This window comes from Ambystoma mexicanum, chromosome 3q (genome assembly GCF_040938575.1).
Source record: "Ambystoma mexicanum isolate Mex_15411 chromosome 3q, UKY_AmexF1_1, whole genome shotgun sequence".
Taxonomy (NCBI): domain Eukaryota; kingdom Metazoa; phylum Chordata; class Amphibia; order Caudata; family Ambystomatidae; genus Ambystoma; species Ambystoma mexicanum.
The window spans coordinates 997,482,280-997,500,547 of NC_090926.1; the positions used below are offsets into that span (position 1 = coordinate 997,482,280).

Here is an 18,268-nt window from a genome sequence, read left to right on the forward strand (position 1 = left end):
GCCTTATTGTGCGAGGGTATTGTCCCAGACGATTTGCAACAAGCTTGGGTTACTCCCATCCTGAAAACACCTGGCTTGATGGCAGAACCCACTTAAATTTCGTCCTAGAACGAATACTCTGTTCTGGTTAAAAATATTGGACCGGGTTGCTTATATTCAGATCTCTCAGCACCTGTACCAATTTCCTATTTTGAATCCTTATCAGTCTGGCTTCAGACAAGGTTTCGGTATTGAAACCTCCCTACTGGACCCGAAGTCTAGACTTCTAGGTAACATGGACAAAGGTTCCTCTTCCCTCTTAGAATCTCTAGACCTTTCAGCCGCGTTTGATTTGGTTCACCATTCCATTTTAGTACCCAGATTGATTGAGGTGGCAAACTTCTCTCCAGCCGCAGAGATGTGGATCACCTCCTTTTTGGAACACAGGCAGAGCAGGGTATGTTCGGAGGGGGCAGAGGCTTCATCTACTAACGTGCTGTTCGGAGTGCCACAGGGGGCAAAGCACTGCCCCCTGCCTCTAATATTTTTATGGTCCCCTTCTTTTCAGCATTACAGCAGGAAGGGGTCATATTTTCCCCAAATATGCAGATGACACCCAGTGCGTTGTCCCATTTGACGAGCATGAACTCAATAGAGTTTTTTTCTCTTATTGAGAATTGGATGGTTGACAATAAACGTGCCCTTAATAGAGGAAAAACAGAGCTGATGATCATGGTAAGCTCTGTAGCACTAGCTAAACTGGACCCGGCCTATAGATTTTTTAGTCTGGGGGCGGGGGATGATAATATCATACCTCTACCCAAGTTAAAAATATTGGGGGAAAGAGTCCTGGACCAGACGCTGTCAATGAGAGCCCAAGTGAGTAGTATTGTCTCATCGTCAGTAGACAATGTCAAACTCTTGTCGCATCTCAGGCCACACATATCTCGGGCGAATGCAGAAACTATAGCCCAAGCTATTATAGGGGCTACGATCGAGTATTGCAGTAGCCTTCTGGTCAGTCTCAGTAAAGACAGATCTTAACAGATTCCAAGTTGTTCAAAATGGAACAGTCAGAGTGGTAGTCGGCTTATCCCGCTGTGATCATGTTTCAGAAGCTAGACGCTCCCCGTGGGGGCATGAGCTAAGTTTAGATTACCAGTCATGTTTAAATGCCGATCAAGTGAAATGCCTGCATATCTTCAAGGCCATATTTCTGATCAAATTAATGGCAGGGCGCTCAGATCCAGTGGTCAGAACCTCTTGTTTCTTCCCAAGTGCAGAACGAGAAAGGCAGAATAGGGTGCTTTTTCATTGCTGCACCCAAGTACTGGAAATTGATACCATCTGCACTAAAGAAGTCAGTCCTCTTTGACAGCCTTTAAGAAAGGCCTGAAAACCCTTCTATTATCTTGAATCATTACCTCAGACTCATATGTTCGGTGCTGTCTAAAGTAAGTTTGGTTAGGAGTCATCTTGTTTTGAAAGGGCATTTAGCTTATTTTTTTCCTTTTGACCTGGCAACACTGCCCGGAAACATCTAAACCTGCGTGAGTCTGTGCAGCAAAAGAAGCAAACATGGGGATGTGTTAAAAATAACATTTGAGCTGGAAAACATGCAAGTACGCTTACAAAAACAATAAATCCGACTTGCTGGCAGCCGAATTAGGAAAAAAAACAACAGCTGCCCTGAAAATCCCTCGGCGTGCGCATCACGGCAATAAATCACTTAGTTAGGGGACAGCACTTATCAGTCAAGAAGGCACACAACAATCGCCTCTGTTGCTGCAAACAAAAACAAAATAGGAAAAACAAACCCACCGGCACATAAATATACCTGGAGCTTAAGAAAACTTCCGATAGGTTTAAGCACCTTATAAATACACAAAAAATAAATACCTGCCCTCGCACGCATGCAGCCCTCCTTCCTCCATGATTCTTTTCCTATGCACGTAGACGTCCCACTTGCATATGTCACCACGACTAAACGGCGTTTTAGAAATACGCAGAGTACGTCATCACGCCTTCAAGGCACTTCAAAAAAAGGTCGGCAAACTTTTTAAAAAACTTACAATTCTATCGGTTCTCATAGGGACTTTAAATGTGTGTTTCAATTGATAATGAAAGCAACATAAGGCCTCCCTTTGACAAGTCCTTTACGAAACGCTCCTTTTCAGCTGGCATCAGGTGAGTGCATGCGATCCAGCTCTTGTAGTGAATTTGTATATGCATTTCTTTTAGCATCTATTAACTTAGGTCGTTCTTGCCACTTTGTCATATTGGTGAGAGGAGCCCTTTTGCAGTCTCTGGGATTGCACGTTTACATAAGCGGCTGCAGCTGAAGCTTTAATTCGCTGTAGTGTACTTATCGCTTGTTGAAATAAAACACTGTAATTGCAACTACGTGACTTTCTAAACATCTGGTTTTGAAATTAAACAGGACAATCTGTTATCTGTGGTGTGTGACCCTCCCAAGTGTGTTGCCTCTTAAGGGAATATGTTTTTCCTCTGTGTATTGCCCTTTTAATATGGTAAAAGGAGCTTCTGCAGACACATGCACCAGTACGGCTGCAGATGCCTGAAGAGGAACAACTAAGTCAGTCTCTCCCTTATTTAACCCTGCAGACCCACACCGTGTGAGCACGGGCCTGCAGTCCATGATGCCGTGGGACCCTTGTGCTAGTATGGTGGCAGCGGTCTGGGTACTTGGCTATGGCTCGCCCTGCCCCCATTCCAGCTGGTGCTGATGCCCTTAGCACCCTGGTGCCTTCTGGATGTCTATAGCAGCCCCCAGAGGCCCTGGTCCTCAATGGTGCTGATGTCCATAGCACCACAGGGCCTGTCTGGATGCCCAGAGCAGGCCCCCACCACAGTATCATCAACACAGTAGCACTCCGAAGCTTATTTTCTATACAGTTCAGGCTCTGGAATGCTCGCAGACACACAGTCTGTGTTCTGGTGTGAGTGACATATAATATGTGACATATAATATACCTGCGCTGGCTTATGATTGCAGACATGTACTGTCTCGATTTCCAGTGCCTTCTCTGAAAGTAATGATTCCCCAGGGCTAATGGCTGCAGATCCGGTACTTTGTCTTGGTCTAAGGACCCTTCTGTGGATACTAACTGCAGGGCCAGTGTCTGTTGTAGGTCTAATGGCTGCAGACACAGAAACAACAACCCAATGAATTTCGCCCGCGGCATCACACTGAGTCAGCCCTGCTGGACTCAACCAACAACTATAAAACATGGATAAGGCTAAATCAGCGCTCCTGGTCCTCCTCGTCCTGTCGGCAGTGTTTGACCAGGTTGACCACAAGATCCTAGAGAAACACCTCACAGACTCTGCCCACTTCTCCCGTGAGGCCACCACCTGGATAACTTCCTTCCTACAGGGTCTAGAAGAATTCAGCATAACATTCACCAATTATGCCGATGATACACAAATTATTATTCTCCCACTATCTCGTGACTACCAGCAAGATCTCAAAACCCTACAACACACATACCCTATCATCCAGGCGTGGATGGCAGCAAACAGCCTCTGTCTCAATGGGGACAAGACAGAAATTTTACTGGTGGGCCCAAAAGAGACCCTCAAAAAAACTAGACGGCAACTACTACAACTTCAAAATAGAGAACTCCGTAATCAGTTTCAGTGTAAAAATCCTGGGAGTCTACCTGGACTTAACCTTGTCTATGGATAGACAAGTTAGCTACATCTCCTCCTCAGCAGCACTTAACACTAAAATTATCAAGGCGGAAAAACCCCACCTCTCTGTCAAGAACTGCCTCAACATTGCTAGAGCTATCATAGGCGCAAAACTTGACTATTGTAATGTCTTGTTACTCGGCACAGCCGCCAAAAACAAACAGATTTCAAGTTACACAAAACAATGCACTCAGAGCAGCTCTTAGTATCCCCAGGAGAGAGCACATCTCAAGCAAGACAACAAGCCCACTGGCTCCCTATCGGAGAGTGCATACTTTTCAAGACACTTACAATCACTAGCTCAAACACTCAGACCTAAACGTGACATATACTCCCACCAACTCGCAACCCCTGCCTTTAACAGAGCCAAAGCCGGGGGTTCCAGCTTCGAAGTACTAGCACCAAAATCCTGGAACTCACTACCACTCAAACTAAGAACAAACATCTCTCATGGTCTCAGAAATGCTCTGAAAACCAAACTGTGCAAGAAGCCCACACTCGCTCCTTTGTTCCCCCTGTAACCATGGAACATGAGTACTGTTTGTGTTTAACCTTCAACCTGCACCTAAAATATTGTTTTAAGTGGACATTCTGTAACAGTGCCTCGATGCCAGAGGCCAGTTTGTGCTCTTTATAAAGGAAATAAGTAAATGAATATCAGCAGGCTCTACCTTCCCTAGCGCTAATTGTACAGGCCCATCACATCCTCTGGCTGTAGCGAGGGAGTGCAGGCACAATACTTGCCCTGGAGCTAATGACTTCCAATACAGTACGTACCTGCTCATCAGCTACATCTGACAATACCTGTTCTGGGGCAAATAATTACAGACACAGTACCAGATCTGGGATACCGATTGAAGACACAGTACCTGCCCTGGAACTAATTATGTCTGATAAAGTGCCTGCTAAATCGTCACATGATATGATTGGTTATTTATAATGCGCTTAATACTGAGAGGTTTCTAAGCGCGGACCTGGGGATCGAACCTGTGGTGCTCCGTGTCGTCTTGCTTTCAAGGCGAGCACGTTGCCCCTGAGCTATCCTCCTTGGACATATGACAAACTACCTGAATAATGGCAAGCACCGTACATCTCTGGTGCTTGCAATTCCAGTCACAGTATCTGCTCTGGAGCTAATGTTGTTTAACACCATACCTGCTCATGAGCAAATCTGGGGTTAAGAAACCATCCACCTTTTTTTTTTCTCGTGTGTCCTTTCCCATTCCTAATTCCCCTCTAACACCTCAAACCACACTCTCTGAAATGAACGCACAGCGTAAAGAAGTGAACAGTAGGGATAAACCATTGGGCCATGATTTTCAAAACTTGTTTGGTGCAACTAATGGGATGCTCATTCACTTAACTTGTGCCACAAAGGTGGTGAACCGTGCACAAAGGACTTTCAAATGTGTGCATCATAGTTGTGCACATTTAGGTACTCTTTTCACCAAATATGCAACTGCGGAGGGTGGAAAGGGTGTTCTAGGCATTTTCAAGTAAAACACGATTTTCTAAAGAGGTACACTTTTAGAAGCACAGGGAAAAATCCCATTTCCCTGGGCCTATTTGGAACCGGTGAAGGGGGACATACAATGTATGGCAAGGTCTTTTCTGATTCTCTCTTGCAGTGAGTGAATGAATGCTTTGTGTGAATAAGCGAGTGAATGTGGAGTCAAAGAATGTGTGTGTGTGGATGTGTTTTCTGCTGGGCCAGGGAACTGATTTTGGCTGGCGAGGACAGCACAGTAACAATGCACTTTAAAAATTAAGCATTTTTATTAGTAAGAACACATGTAACCCCCTTCCCGCCTCGATCCCAAGACATGTAACCAACAACGCACCCGTTCCTGTTCTCGCGCCCCAGAGTTCATAAACTCTGTAGATGGCTCCCGGTCCCAAGTTTCTGTCAGTGGCCAGCTCTCTTGCCAGCCCTTGCACCATTTGAAGCTCCCCCCATAATCCTCGCCTCCCCTAGAAACTTAAGCCATATCTCCTTCCAGCTTCGTGTGAAGGCGCCCCCCCCCCCCCAACTGCACCTAGGACTCGCACCAGCCCCAGGAATCTCATTATCCTCGAGCACAATGCGCACAAAAGTCCCGCTGCAGGTTATGCAGGACAATGTCCCAGTCTGAGAGAAACCGTTGATACCTTTTTTGAATCAAATCAGTCACCCACACTAGTGCCACATAGTTCCAGATTTTACTAACGCATATGTGTACTGGGAGGGAGGGGCAGCTTTTTGTTTCCATTTGTGTCACCACAAGCGTTGCCGCCAGATCAAAATCGCTTTCGAGGGTAGATTTTGAAGAACCACCGCCCAGTCCCAGGATGGCCACCCCTATGTTTCTGGCATCTGACTGCCAAAAAATACTATTAATTGCTGTATGGATTATGTCCCATGTCCCTATAAGGCTGTATGACTGTGCATCCCCACCTGATATGTTTCCACAATCCCAGTTCCCCACATCACCTCCAGCAGAGCGTTGACGCAGTTGCATAGTATTTATGTAGTTTTTCTGAGGTGAGATGCCATTGGACCATTACCGTAGCCACATTTCCTGAATCTGCATGGCCTGTGTGAGCTTAAGTATATCTGCCCATAACTGAGTCCAAAGATCCCCCCCCATCCAGCGGCTGCCCCACTGCAGTTTCCCACTGCTCCATATAGTGCAATGCATGGCTTCTTACTAAATTTCTGTCACCGTATCCATCGATACGAACCGTTCAAATGGCGTGAGAGCCCTGGTGACCGCTGACCTGACCATTGGGTTCATAAGCCAGTGCCTCCTCTCCCCCATCATCTATTGATATTGATATTTTATTTCTATCGCGCTCGTACACCAGTGTTTCAGAGCATGAAAAGGCAAGGGAGGGGAACAGGGGAGAACAAAACGGTGATCTTACTAGGCTCAGTGACATTGAGAATGCTCAAGTGCATGGGAGAGGGGGAGGGGAAAAGTGCATGGAAGTGGGGAGAAATGGAAAGTGTGAAGCAGAGGAGAAACAGATAAATAACAATAAATAATAGTAGTGCAGCCAGCAATTCCAATTGCTAGGTTTAAGGCAGCAGACAGGGTAGGTCTGATAAGTGCAGGAAGAAAAAGGGGAGGGGCTGTATGGGTACAGATGCAGACCCCAGTGCAAGGGGTGGCCCGGGGCCGTGCGGGAGTGTAGCAGGGTGAGCAGGTACCTGGGCCCGGAGGACAGAGGCTGGCCGGTGCACAATGCCAAGAGAGAACAGATCAGCAGGGGAGAGGGGGAGCGAAGACAGAAGAAAAGAGGAAGGTCTTGAGGTGCTTCCGGAGATGGTTATCCTCAAGTTTTAGAGTGGCAGGGAGGCTGTTCCAGAGGGAGGCCCCAGCCGAAGACAGAGATCTACCCCCAGCTCATTTCTTTGAAAAACGACTCACCCTAAGGGAGTTGGAGGTAGAGGAGTGAAGAGCTCGAGCGGGGAGGTTTTTGCGGAGGGATAGCTGAAGGTATTTTGCACCCAGGCCCCAGAAAGCCTTGTGGACAATGCAGAGGGTTTTGAATTTAATCCTTGCATCCACTGGGAGCCAATGGAGAGATTTCAGAGCTGGAGAGATACGATCTCAGAGATTGAGGCCAAGGACAAGTCTCGCAGTCCTGTCCTGGATTAGTTGCGAGAGTAGAGGCCGGTAGATTTAGAAAGAGGCTATTACAATAGTCCAAGCTAGAGAGAACCAGAGCTTGGGATACCATGAGCTTCTGGGGGAAGGAGAGGAAAGGCAGAGTACCTCTGAGGAGGTGCAGTAGGAAATTTGACTTTTTAGAGACCTCAGAGATGTGGGCGGAGAAGGAAAGGGTGGAGTCAAAGATGCCCCCGAGGTTCTTAGCCTCTCAGGTGGGGGTAGGGGTAGTAGGAGGGCAAAGGGCGGCCGGCCAGAGAGTGAGGGGAAAGGATGGTGAAGGTGTACCGATGAGGAGGATCTCCGTCTTGCTGGCATTCAGACAAAGATCATTGGCGGCACACCAATCTTGAATGGCAGTGGGGCAATCTGAGATGAGAGAGGGAGAGGAGGTGGCAGAGGGCAGCCTGAAAATGAGTTGAGTGTCAGCGTAGCACTGGAAATTGGAGCAGAACGTGGCAATGCAGTGGGCGATAGTTGCCAGGTATTGGTTGAAAAGCCAGGGCGAGAGGTTAGACCCCTGGGGAACACCACAAGTAGAGAGGAAGATGGATGAAAGGAAGGACCCAGTCCAATCTGAGAGGAAAGGGGTCAGCCAGGCCAGAGCCTGATCAGTGATACCCAGGTTTTCACGGAGACGGTTGAGCAGGATGGTATGGTTGACCGTGTCGAAGGCTGAAGAGGAGGATGAGGACGGAGGGAATGTTAGAGTCAAGATTGGAGAGCAGATCTTCACGGATGTTCAGGAGAGCAGCTTCCATGCTTCTGGCAGCTCTGAATCCAGACTGGTGGTCATGGAGACAGCAAACAGAATTGGAATGAAGGTTAAGCTGAGAGATGGCCAACTTTTCCAGGTGTTTTCCCAGAAAGGGAGTAATGGAAATTGCGTGACAGTTAGCTGGACAAGAAGAATCAGCTGTGGGTTTCTTGAGAAGAGGATGCACAAAGGAGTGCTTCAGAGGGGACGGGAGGGATCCCGAGGCAAAGGAGTGGTTGCAAAAATCAGCAAGGGCCGGAGCGAGGGTGTCAATGTGGTCCTTGATGGTTTTAGAGGAACAGGGACGAACCTGTTGTGATGAGGCTTTCATAGATCGGACTTGTCTAGCGACCTCGTCAGGGGAGAAAAGGGGGGAAAGGACGAGAAGGATGGTGTGGGGGGGTGGCTAAAGGAGGGTCAGCAAGCACAGATGGAGAGGAGGGGTACGGGTGGAGAGGGTGAACAGGATGTACTGGGTTTCTGAAATGAATTGAGAGGCAAGGGCATTGCAAAGAGACTGGGAGGCAACAGGAGAGGTAGAGACTGCAGCAGGGTTAGCCAGCTCCTTGCAGATTTTAAAGAGTTCGGCCGAGTTGTTAGATGCCGCAGAGACACGAGCTTGAATGTGAACTCTCTTGGTGAGGACAGTCGGTATTGCCTTTGTAGCAGGCGACAGACCAGTTTGTCAGAGGAGGAAGTCCTCCATTTCCTCTCGGGTTAGTCATACCAGGAATTGCACTTGGCTTTCAACGTCAAACGGATTCTCATGACAGGGGCAAGAGCATCAAGCCTATCAGAAATTGAAGAATAGAGGAGAGCACGGCTGTGTCAGGATGTGAGATAGCCAAAGGTGGAGGGTGGGGGGAGAGAAAGTGGCGGCAAAAGCCTCAACTGACACACGCCTCATGGGCCGGATGTCCGAGAAGGTAGGTGGCAGTGTTGGGGTAGGCTGGGCTTGGGGGTGGGGGTTGAGGGGGGGGGGGAGGGAGGGAGAGATGAGAGGAGAGGAGGGCGTGATCACTCCAGGAGAGAGGAGTGGTCAGAGGGATGGAGAGGGGGAGGTCAGAGGAGATCAAGACATCGAGTGTGTGCCCTGCAGAGTGAGTCGGGCAAGAGGGGAGGATGGAGAGGGAGTCGCAGAGGTCACGGAAGAGTACAGAGGAGGAGCAAGGAGAGTCTAAATGTATATTGAGGTCACCACGGAGGAGGAGGAGTTGAGTAGTAGAGGCCAGAAGGCAGGAGGAGACGTCTGCCCACTCGGAGAGAAATGAGGTGATTCGACCAGGAGACCGGTAGATGGTAACCACAGTAAGAGAATGGGTAGGCGAGAGAGAAAGGCTACAGACAAGGCATTCAAAAGAGGATTAGGTCCACCGGACCAGGAGGATCTGGGTGCTGAGAGGATCTTGTAGCCATCAGGGAGAACAGAGCTGGCCGTGAACCATGTCTCAATAAGACCAAGGACATCAAGGTCTAGCTCTTAAAGGAGGTGGCAGATGTCAGAGGAGTGTTTGACAGCAGAGCGAGAGTTGAGAGTGGCAATATGAAGAAGGTGCCAGCCTGAAAGACCTTCCGGGGAGGGGTACAGATCAGAGGTACGCCCTGCGGAGGCGAAAGATCCCAAGGAGGAGGAGGAGGAGCAGGAGGAGGAGCAGGAGCAGGAGGAGGAGGAGCAGGAGGAGGAGGAGGAGGAGAGAGGGGGCAAGGTAGCCAAGGGGGGAAGAGGAGGGGACAGCAGGAGATGAGAGGAAATTGATGAGGCGAGGGAAGCTCTTGTCAAAGAGGAGGAGATTGGCCTGAGGACCTTGGACCATGACAGTGCCATTTAGGTAGACCTTAATGATGACTTTAGAGGAGTCGAAGGAAGCCATGGTCCTACTTGCACCGTGCAAAGGATTTTATGTCCTGACCCAAGAACATGCCGCATAGTTTGCGACACCCTGCCGCCTCCCACCCCTTGAAGGCAACCCGTTCCATACCTGGTGTGAACTGGGGATTCCTAACCGGCGGGGAAGGGAAAGTGGTCAAGGTCACCCTCCGCACCAGCTCATCCCATGAGTCCACTAGTACTTGTTTGCAGGTCTATTCCCCCTTGGTTTGCCACAACACCTCATCGAGCCCACCAGAGCTTTGTGCATTCGACCCCAGACCTTCCTACGATCGCCCCTGAACCAATTCCAAACACTCTGATTGAGCACAAGGAAATGAGGTGGAAGTTTGGCAGTCACAGCCCTCTCTTGCTTCTGGGAGACATTAGCATCTGCATAGGTACCCTGGGTCTTTTGCGGTTCCAAATAAATTACCCCACATGTTTTTGAAGGTTCCTGAAGAAACCTTGGGGAACCCCCACTAGCAGAGACGTAAAATAGTACAGGATTTTTGCCAAAATCATCATTTATCCTCCCCATCCAGGATATTAAGGGCACCCATTCCGCCAGCAGCCGGTGCATTTTTTTTCCGCTAAAGGCAGGTATTTGGCCATGGTAAAGAGCACCAAGAAAACCAGTAATCTAGACCCCCAAATATCTAATGCCGGTTCCCACCCATCTATAGGGTACTATACCTTGCAATTCCTGAACCTTTTCTCAGGGGGCGTTCACGTTTAATAACTCTGACTTATGGGTATTTATTTTTAATCCTGCCACCTTCCCAAAGAGAAATTCCAGCGACATCCCTGGAAATTAGGTTTCTAGTTATGTGATCAAGAGGAGCATGTCATCAGCAAATGCTGCAACTCTATGATCTTCACTCCCAAAGGGAATCCCCCTAGTATCTGGGGAGGCCCTAATGCTGGCCAAGAATGCTTCAGGTGGATGGCATATGAGAGCGGGAAACCCTGCTTAGTGCCTCATGAGGCCGCTATCCTCTGGGAAAGTTGCCCAGTGATTGCCAGGCGAAAGGAGGGAGTTCGGTAGTTATCTCTTACCATTGAAGGTAATTTGGAACCAAATCCCATAACCTCCAGAGGAATGGCCATTCAACTCAGTCGAATTCCTTCTCTGCATCCAACGCTAGTATAAGTGCAGGGGTTCTTGATTTATTTACTTTTTCAATCAGATGACAGACCAGCCGAATGTTATCCGAGGTCTGCCTATGCCTAATAAATCCGGACTGGTCGGAATCAATCAGTTTGGGGAGGAGCTTATCCAGGCATGACGCCAGTACCTTGGTGTAGATCTTTGTGTTTGGGTTAATAAGGGCAATCAGCTGGTATGAACCGCATAGTGACATCCTTACCTGGCTTTGAAAGCAGCACAACCTTGGCTTCTTCTGTTGTCTGTGATACACCCAGCCCTCGCCCCCCAAAAGAGTGGAAGAGCTGGACTAAGCACAGTATCAGTGCCTCTCTAAAGGTTTTGTAGAAACACCCTGGAAAGCCGCCCGGGGCCTTTGCTGATGGCAAGGCAGCTATAGCCCCCCCCTTACTACTTCGGGAATAATGTCTTCAACACTTCTTCCTGTTCTTGAGGAATGATCTTAGGGAGAAGGCGCCAGGACAGGTATTCCCTTTGGGCTCCCTCCTCAGTGGAATCTGATGTGTACAGGGATGAATAATATGCCTTCAAGACCAAAATGATGTCTATTAGAGCAGTGCTTTCTTGCCCTCGCCTTTATTTTAAGGATTGTCCACAATGCTTCTTTTTTCTTAATCAACCTCGCTAACAAGCGAACCGCCTTATTGGCTTTGACACCTCTGTTGAAGGTAAGGCTATGAACACACTGCAGCTCTAGTCTGTAAAACATCTAATTGCCCTCTAATCAGCCGATATTTTATTTGCTCTGTACTCCCTGTGTTTGCCATTTGAGCCATTATTTGTTTAATTTTAGCTTCCAATTCCTCCTGTAAGACACCTAGTTGTTTGTCTCTCTGGAACTTCAACGCAATGAGTCCCCCGCCCCCCTCAATGTAGCCTTAAACGCATCCCACACCACCTGGTAACGTACACCCTCTGTGGCGTTAACTGCAAAGTAATCCAAGATGTTTTCTTTATGTCCTCACGTAGGACTCCATCCTTACGGATGTGGCTAGGGAACTTCCACCGCAATAGGCCTGGTTCGTTCTGCCCCATATTTAAGGTAATTGTTATGGGCGCTTGGTCTGACTGGGCAATCACTCTTGGCTCCATCCCCGCAATCCTACCCAATAGTGACCTCGAAATCCAGGCATAATCTACACGTGAGAAGGATCGAGGAAGTGGGAATAAAATGTGTATTCCCCCCTCCCTCAGTGCCATCTACCAACAGCAATTGGGCCATGTGTTCATTCAAGCAGGCAGATGGTGCCACCTTGTTGTGAACACCCTTGCACTCCTGTCTTCTCTTGGGTCCCATGCCAGATTTGTCACCTACCAATATTAATTGCCTTTTGGCAAGTCTCCAATTTGGTCAGTGTCAACCGCAATAACCCATCTTGCCCCGTATTGGGGTCTTAGATTGCTGCCACTGTTATGTCCCCCCTCTCTCCCATTGGAAAGAGGCCGCCAGATGCCTACCCTCTGTGTCCCCCTCTGTAGCTATGACCTGGAAGCCTGGGATGTCCCGAATAGCGATGAATACCCCTGTCGTCTTCCCTGGGGCATTGGATTGGAACAAATGGCAGTACCCCTTGATTTCAGCTTATGCCTGTCTCGCCTCCGAACGTGCATCTCTTGGAGGGCTACAATTCCCAACTTACCACGCTCCAAGAAGTGTTCCACCTTCCTTCTCCCTGACAGCCCACAGACATTTAGGGAGGTCACCTGCAGCACTGCCCTCTTTCCCATGGTCTTTTTTACTGTGCGGCTTACACTGATGAGCAGCATAGCCATTTGGGTTCACCCACTCATCCCCCCCTTCTGGGCAAGCTGAACCAGCCTCTAGCTCCCCTGACCCATCATCTCTGGAATTGACCTCTTGCAACAACCCAGAGTAAACCTGTACGTGTCCCCCTAGGCCCATGTAGATAATCCAAGATCCACCCACCTCCCCGGTACCTTTTCCCTAACTACCTCCCCCAGGCGGGCTACAGCATTCTTTCCTGTGGCACTCCTGTGTCGCTGGGCGTGTGGGCACCTTCCACTCCTGCCCCCTCATTGGAGGGGGGGTTAAACCGGGCCCCTTAGGCCTTGTTTATTTTAGCTCCTTGTTGAAATCTTCATCAATGCCCACATTTACCTCTTGAGCGGTTCTCTCACTGGTCTTTGTTCTTGCCTTGGTGATCCTTCGTCCTCAATCTTCAGTACCCTCGTACCCAATGCAGTAGTTCAAAGGAAAAGGCTCATTTGTAGCGTATGTCTGCTCACATTAGGGCACGTACCACCAGGCTCACCATCCTACGCTTCGCCAGCGGCTAGCTGAAGTTCCGAGCCATTTTATCTGATTGATCTGGCCCTCCTGGCAGCCGCTAGCACCTTCTTATGCCCGTACTCGTGTAAGGCCACCACTATCTCTGGGTCTGGCCCCTGGCTCTCTCCTCTTTGGCCCCACTCTGTGTATGCGGTCCAGCTCTATCCACAAACAGTCTTCCACCTCCAGCAGGTCTGTGAACACTTGCTGCGCCATCGTGCATAGATCATTGTCCGCCTCAGCGAGTCTCTTTATTCTGAAGTTGGATCTTCTTTTTGAACGGTTTTCAAGGTCTTTGCTTTGGGTCTTGAGGTTCATCGTGACCCTTGCTAATTGCTCTACCTGCTCATCGACCTTCCTTGTGTCCTCTGCGACCTCATGTATGGTGCTCTCCGCCGCATCAGTCCGCTCCTCTAGTTTAGTTATGCCTTCCTTCACCTCTTGCAATGATCGGGACAGTTCCACTCACATCATGCTCAACTGTGATTGAGTTGTGTTTGCTATCTTGTCCCCAAAATCCAGAAAGCATTGGCAAAGGACCTCCTGGGTGACCACTTAATCTTTTGCCGTGCCTGCCAGCGCCCCCAAATCCTCTCCTGCCCCTGATCTCCCCCAGCCGGTACCTTGCTTTCTCTGCGCCAGAGTCTCTGCAGATTGCCCTTCTGTGGTTCCTTCAACGACTTGCGGGCAGCTTGCATGTCCTTCCCCTTGTTTTTTGCGTAAGCAGGTCTGATGGGGGAGCCCTGCTCCCTACTCTTCTCCCTAATATTGTGTTGCACCCTTCGGACCTCTACTGGCCACTTTTCCAGGGTTTAGAAACATCCTCCCTTCACCACTTTGTGGGTCCGCCCTTGACTGTGCAGGTGGGTTGGAACTCCCCTCTTAACTGTGCGCAGGTGAGCCACTGTTTGTCCTCCTCGTCCAGTTTCAAATGACCCTCCTCCCTGCCTTGGTGCCAGGATAACTCTGCCCTGAGCCCGACCAGTTGGCCTCTCCCTTATTCTTCCTTGACAACCACGGATACAGATGGACTCTTTAGCCCTCTAGTCGGCCTCAGGATTGGCCCGAGCTCCACCGTCTCCTATGCATGGTGCGCCTCTTGCTCCCTTGTCTCCCTTGCTGTGCTTCTGGATGGGGGTGCCCTGGCTGAGGCACTATATGCAGCTCCAAACTGCACTTCAAATGGGCCTCCAGCTGCCCCGGGTAGAACACCACAGGCCCTGCCCTGGTCTTCTCTGCAAGTGCTGACTTCAAAGCTTGGGCAGGGGCCCTCCCACCGCTCTCCCCCACTCTTCACCGACACTCTGATTAAAGCTGGTGATCACTGCCTGCTGATTACTGGCCAGCCTAAGCCTGCTTGCACCATTTCCTTGGGTCATGGTGCACGCTGACCTGCAATGGTTCTCCCCCAAGGGGTTGAGGGGTTGAGCCCCCACGGTCACTGCCTTCCTGCCTCTTTACTTTTGCTGCGCATCCCCTCGCAGGCCTCGGGTGCTCTTCTCAGCAGTGGGCTAAAGGTATGGCCCCTCCGCATCCTCCTGATCTCTGACAGGCTGCTTCTCCAGCACGGGTGTGGCTCAGTCGCACCTAGATCTTCCGCTGGTGCTCACCAGCAGGGGAGCTCCACGAATCCAGCCCCGGTGGGCTTGCAATATGACAGCAAGCTCCTTCCTGACTGGTTCCTCCGCTGTTCGAGAACAGCTGCTTTCCGCCACTGCCTCGAAGCCACACTGGGTCCTCGGCCGCTGAAGTCTACCTGAGTGGTTCTGTTTGCTTGTGCCTCAGACACTGCAGAGACGATGGCTGCACACCCACCTCTACAAGTTCCCCAGTGATCCTGGCTGATGCACTCCACCACTGCAGCCTACATCGATTAAAAATCTCTCTATTGTCTTTTGCCCCGGGGGAGTGAGAGCTCCACGATCACGCTGCTCTCCCATCGGCAGCGATCGTGGAATCCAAATCACAATGCACTTTTTAATGGGTGTCCATCATAGATGCAATTACCAAATGCTGTTTTTTAAAATCTTTTTTTAAATTTTTTTTAGAATGGATGATATGTGCTTTAGCTTGTTTGTACCCGGATACCTTGCGCTGGTTCTAGATAGATTTTGTGTCTGCACAATTAGTTTTGGTTCCGTACGGACGAGACGACTATAGCGGCGTTGCTGCTGGATGTCGGCATTATAATGGTTCCTGTATGTTTGAGTGTGGCTAGTCCAAGATCTGGTGTAGAGGTGCCTGTTATGTAGGAGGAGCAGCAAGGGAAGAGGGTTAGTAAGGTTGGTCAGTTATTTGTTGTCTGTATCTGGGGCAACCCTTTAGATGCCGCTTGACGGTACTTAGCCGGGTTTTTGTGTGTGGTCCTCTGGTTGTTTGCGTTGTTGTTGTCTGTGTCTCTTCTAGGTTGTCATTGTCTGTGTCTGCGGAATAGCCAGGTTTTGAGCGTTTTCCTGAAAGTGATGTGGCTTTCTGTGGTTCTAATTACTTTGGCCATGTTGTTCAGGGTGTTAGCAATTAGACGTGAGAACGCTGTTATGCCAAATTTCCTATTTTTTGTAGTTTTTGCCTCCATTCATTGCTGGGTCTTAGTTTCCTTCCTGGGCAATACCGGCTAATCTTGTCTTGAGGAATTCTGCTCTTTGTCTGTACAAGGCTTTGTGGGTGATGCAGAGTGCTTTGAATTTGATGCAGTTTTGTACTGGTAACCAGCATAGGCTTTTCAGTGCTGAGTGATGTGGTCTTTTCTGTTTACTCTTAGTAGGATCCTGGCTGCTGTATTGTTTCTTGGTGAGTTTTTCTGGCATTCCTAGGTACAGGCTGTTTGAATAGGTAATTCTTGTGTGTTTGAATAGGTAATTCTTGTGTGTAACAGGGATATGATTGTGAGGGTTCTGTGGGGGAAGGAGAGGTAGTGAGTAATCCTCTGAGTAGTTGGAGGAAGAAGCATTTTTTTGGCAATTGCAGTGACTTGCAGTTGCAGTGATAATCGGTTGTCGATGAGTATTCCTAGGTTGTTTACTACATTGGTGGTCTCTGGTTGCATTCCCATGCCGATTGGCCTGTCAAGTTGTGGGTTCCCTCCATCGAATCCTGCGAGTGATAGCAATATTACGGTTTTTGCCAGGTTCAGTTTGAGGTTGTTTGTTGTCATCCTAGGTGTCTGTGAGGCAGTTGTTGAGATTATTTTATTCCTGTATTCTGTTTGTTTCCACAATCCGTTGTGTTGCCTACGTAGTTGTAGGTTGTAAGTCCATGGGATCGAATGATTTTCATCAGTGGGCACATGTAGATGTTGAAAAGTAGTGGGGGTGAGGCTGTAACCCTGTGGGACTCCGCAGGATATATTTTTGGTGTGTGAGGTGAACAGTGGTGAGTAGGTTCTTTCGGCTCAGTTTGTTAGGAATGAGGTAAGCCACTTTAGTGCGGATTCCTATATGCCACGTTCATCAATCTTTTGATTGGTGTTGCATGGCTGATTGTGTCAAAAGCTGATTTGTCTGACTGATGTGTTGTTGGTTGGGCCTCCGTTCCAGGTGGGTTTTTCCCGGTTGAGTCTGTTCGGTGGGATGGTTCTTTGTTCGTCAGTCTCTTTGTCGAGTAGACTGAGGTTTATGGTGGGGTTGGTTGGTTCCGGTTCGTTCCAGCAGGTAAATGGGATAGATACCACTCTGTTGTTCCTGTCTTGGTGATGAAGGGGGGTGTAGAGTGTGGATTCCAACCTGTCCCTTGTTTTGGTATTGTTCATGTTGGAGACCAGGTTGGGAGGTTTATTAGTTGTCGTGTTCCGTTTGATGCCCTGGTTGGGTCTGTATTTGTGACGCTGGTTGGTTGTCGGTTCGTTGTTGCTGTGCTGTTTTTGTTTACCACGTTGTCGTATGTGGACAGGTAGCGAGCAATGCAGTCTTGCTTTTGCTCTGTTGTTTGTATGTTTCCTTGGGCCATCCGGGATATTTGTTCTTGGGGTTGTGGAACCATGCTGGTCAGTGCCTTACCGAATGGTTTGGGTTTTCTTATTATTTTTTTTCTATTCTGGCTTCTTTGTCTTGTGGTGAGGCATGATGTGGGAGTTATGTTCCTTTTGAGTGGGCCTCTTCTTTCGATTAGTGTTTTTCTTGGTCTTTTGGATTTAGTCTTTGCAGTTTGTGGTTTGTTGCTTGTATTTGGTAGGTTGCGGGTAGTTGAGACCTCGGTTGATGAGATTTTGTGGTTCCAATGTTTATTTCTTCTTTCTTTTTTGGATCCTACGTGTGTTTGTAGTTTAAAAAAATAAATGATGTTTTAATCCTGGAGGTCTTTTTGGTAATGTTGTTGATTGTTGGATTATGCGCAAAGCAAACATGAATACTGGCATATGTTGGTGGAGTCAGCATGGAATTGTATCGATTGTGAACGTGCTGGGTTTCTGCTTTTGACTGGGATGGCAAAGAATTCCCACCCAGGGGGTGACTGCTATGTTTAGGCCTCTGGCTTCCATTTTTGCCCAACATAGTCTCAAGCTTTACCCTAGCCACATTGGGGTCATTCAGCACAAGTGCAACTAAGCAAAAGCGGAATGACAATCCTGTATTGTCTGCATATCATCCTAAAAACATTTCTGACGTGATCAAAGACCTCATCAAGAACAAACATGTTTCATGGCGATGCTCTTGAAGTAATAAGCAGTTCATCCCAGAATCGTCCTCAAAGCATCAGGGACAAATTTGCAATCTCTTGAAGTGATCAGCAAGTCATCCTAAAACATCGGCAACAACGTTTTTTCTAAAATGGGGATGATGTTGGCATATTCATTAAGACATCCTAGGCTTATCCCCCAAATCGTCACCCACCAAAGACATTTGCT

The 18,268-nt window shown here is 48.7% G+C and overlaps 1 protein-coding gene and 1 long non-coding RNA gene across 4 annotated transcripts in view; one reads left to right on the top strand and one right to left on the bottom strand.

The window, feature by feature from the left end:
- LOC138583165 (uncharacterized) overlaps window positions 1-1,967 on the bottom strand; it is an 86,587-nt gene extending 84,620 nt beyond the window's left edge. The window contains exon 1 of one of the 2 annotated variants that reach the window (XR_011305175.1): window positions 1,883-1,967. This is a non-coding gene — a long non-coding RNA (uncharacterized lncRNA). Of the gene's footprint in view, window positions 1-1,878 lie in introns of both variants that reach the window. The other variant, XR_011305174.1, reaches the window with a different exon arrangement.
- A 76-nt stretch (window positions 1,968-2,043) lies between these two features.
- The window catches only part of LOC138583166 (uncharacterized), a 103,498-nt gene continuing 87,273 nt past the window's right edge, over window positions 2,044-18,268 (top strand). The window contains exon 1 of one of the 2 annotated variants that reach the window (XM_069655153.1): window positions 2,044-2,166. The gene's annotated coding sequence lies outside the window, so the exon portion shown is untranslated. The remainder of the gene's footprint in view (window positions 2,167-18,268) is intronic. The other variant, XM_069655154.1, reaches the window with a different exon arrangement.